This window comes from Neophocaena asiaeorientalis, unplaced genomic scaffold (genome assembly GCF_003031525.2).
Source record: "Neophocaena asiaeorientalis asiaeorientalis breed wild unplaced genomic scaffold, Neophocaena_asiaeorientalis_V1.1 scaffold243, whole genome shotgun sequence".
NCBI lineage: Eukaryota > Metazoa > Chordata > Mammalia > Artiodactyla > Phocoenidae > Neophocaena > Neophocaena asiaeorientalis.
Window position 1 is genome coordinate 443,349 of NW_020173113.1, and position 3,265 is coordinate 446,613.

Here is a 3,265-nt window from a genome sequence, read left to right on the forward strand (position 1 = left end):
TAGACAGTTGACTTGTGACATTTTGCACTTCTCATAACCCTTTTCAAAAAATGGGCCATTGAAGTAGTCCTACCCAGAGCCGGGAGTGGGGGCTACTTTCCCTGATGTGTGCAAGCTGTATATGTACACATATAATAATTGGATTGTGAAAATATTAATGGGATATATATAGCACTTAGAACATAACAGCTAGCACATGGTGAGAGGTCAGGAAATGACTGCGCGTGAGGGATCCAGTTTCTCCCATATCCTTGCCAGCATTTGGTGTTGACACTTTTTTGTTTTAGTTGTTCTAATAGGTATGTGGGGATACCTCATTGTGGTCTTAATTTGCATTTCTCATGGCTGATGATGTTGAATATCTCTTCATGTGCTTATTTGCCATTCTAATAAGCAATGGTGAAATATCTGTTCAAGGTTTTTGTCCATTTTCTAATTGGATTATTTGTTTTTTTAATTGAGTTTTGTCAATTCTTTATTTGTTCTAGATACTAGTCTGTTATCAGATATGTGGTTTGCAAATATTTTCTCCTAGTCTGTAGCTTGTCTTTTAACCCTTTTAACAGTCTGTCATAGAGCAGAACTTTTAATTTTAATGAAATGCAACGTATTTATTTATTTTTAACATCATGGTTTTGGTGTTATGTCTAAGGACTCTTCATCAAGCCCTAGGTCCCAAAGATTTTCTTCTGTGTTATCTTCTAAAAGTTTTTTAATTGTATGCTTTACATTTAAATCTGTGATCCACCTTAAGTCAATTTTTATATTAGACATGAGGTTTAGGTTGAGGTTTTATTTATTTATTTTTTTTTTTGACTATGGCTATCCAGTTGTTCCAGCACAATTTGTAAGAGAGACTGTCCTTTGAATTACTTTTTCTCCTTTACCAGAAATCGGTTCGCTGTATGCATTCGGGTCTGTCTCTCTTCTGCTCTGTTGATTTATGTGTCTGTACCTCCACCAGTACCACACTTTTGATAACTGTGGTTATATAATAAGCTTGAGCATCAGGCAGAGTGGGTCCTCCCACTTTATTCTTTTTCAAAATTGTCATAGCTCTTCTAATTCCTTTCTATATACATTTTAAAATAAGCTTGTCTACATCTTAAAAAAAAACTTGTGCTGGGATTTTCATAGGAATTGTGTTAAACCTGTATATCAATTTGGGGAGAATTGACATCTTTACCTCATTCAGTCTTCCAATCCATGAAAATGGCACGTTTCTCCATTTATTTATGTCTTCTTTGATTTCTTTTAGCAGTATTTTATAGTTTTCAGCATAGAATGCCTGTGTGTGTTAGAGTTATGTCTTGAGTATTTCTTCTTCGTTTTGAGCTATTTTAAATGTTATTCTGTCTTCAGTTTCACTTTCTGTGTGTTCATTGCCAGGATATAGAAATAAGGCTGGTTTTTGTAGGTTGACCTTGTATCCAGACACCTTGCCAATTTCACTTATTAGTTCTAGGAGAGTTTGGTTTTGTTTTTATAAATTCTTTGGGACTTTCTGTGTAGACCATCAGATCATTTGCAAATAGAGACAGTTTCACTTTTTCCTTTCCAACCAGTGTGCTATTTCCTTCTCTTAACTTATTGCTCTGGCTGAGACCATCAGTACTATGTTAAATAAGAGTGATGTGAGCAGACATCCTTGCTTTGTTCCCGATCTTAAGGGGAAAGCATTCAGTCTTTCGCCAGTAAGTGTGATGTTAGCTGTAGGGTTTTTGTAGATGTTCATCATCAAGTTGAGGAAGTTCCCATCTATTGCTAGTTTTCTGAGAGTTTTATCATGAACAGATGTTGAATTTTATCAAATGCTTTTCTGTATCAATTGATATGATCATATGATTTTTCTTGTTTAGCCTGTTAATATGATAGGTTACATTGAGTAATTTTCAAATACGGAACCACCCTTGCTTGTTAAACCCCACTTGGTTGTGGTGTATAAATAAATGTTTTACATACTGCTGAATTCTATTAACTAATATGTTGTTAAGGATTTGGGATACCGGTCTGTAGTGTTCTTTTTTCATACTGCCTTTGATTTGGTATCAGGGTAATCTGGCCTCTCAAAATAAGTTGGAACATGTTTCCTACTCTTCTGTTTTCTGGAAGAGGTTGTTTAGAATTGGTGTTAATTCTTCCTGAAGGTTTTATGGAATCCTCCAGTGAAACCGACTGGTCCTGGAGTCTTCTTTTCCAGGAGTTTTATTATATAAATTATGAAGCCAGTTTCTTTAACAGCTATATCTCATATTGGTGAGTTGTGGCAGTTTGTGAAATTGGTCACTTTCATCTAATTGTCATGTTTATGTTGTTCATAGCATAACCTTATTATTGTTTTTATGTCTGTGAGATCTGTAGTGATATCCCATGTTTCATGCATGACACAGTATTGGTAATTTGCATCTTCTCTCTTTTGTTTTTCTTTCACTCTTACTAGAGGTTTGTCAATTTTAATGATCTTTTCAAAGAACTAGCTTTTTATTTCATTGATTTTCTGTATTGTTTCTCTGTTTTCAATTTCAATCTGCTTCTATATTAGGTCCTTCTTTCTGTCCAACTCTACCCAGATAGTGTAATGAAGCAAAATGTGCCATTGGTGAAAAATACATATGGTGTCAGTTCATTGCGTTTTTTTCAGATGTGTATAAATAGTGATATGTTAGAGGTAGAAACTGACATTTACGGAGATTACATCAAAAGAAATTCCCTCAGAAATAAGGTAATGAGACTGATTGGTTTTTGTGGCTTGGGCTTATGGTGTTACTTAATGGCCACGGATCATTTATGTGGACCAGGTTCTTATTCTAAAATGATTCGGAAACCCCCTGAAGTTCAGTGTGGTGTTTTGACGTCTGTGACCTCAGTAAGATCAGTACCTAGTTGTTTCTTACTTCTCCAGGCTGCTGACAGAGGTCCTGATCAGCTGCTAAGTGGCTGCCCAGAAGTCAGAAGCCCAGGGTAGGACTTGGAGTTCCTCCATAAATAATTAGGAGTTAGCTATGACTTTTTTTTTTTTTTTTTTTTTATGGGTTTTTCTTTGTTTTTTTTTTTTTTTTTTTTTTTTGCGGTACGCGGGCCTCTCACTGTTGTGGCCTCTCCCGTTGCAGAGCACGGGCTCTGGACGCACGGGCTCAGTGGCCATGGCTCACGGGCCCAGCCGCTCAGCAGCATGTGGGATCTTCCCGGACCGGGGCACGAACCCGTGTCCCCTGCATCGGCAGGCGGACTCCCAACCACTGCGCCACCAGGGAAGCCCAGCTAT

The 3,265-nt window shown here is 37.1% G+C and overlaps 1 protein-coding gene across 5 annotated transcripts in view; it reads left to right on the top strand.

The window, feature by feature from the left end:
• SLC9A7 (solute carrier family 9 member A7) overlaps positions 1-3,265 on the top strand; it is a 141,277-nt gene that overhangs the window by 90,272 nt on the left and 47,740 nt on the right. The window lies entirely within an intron of this gene.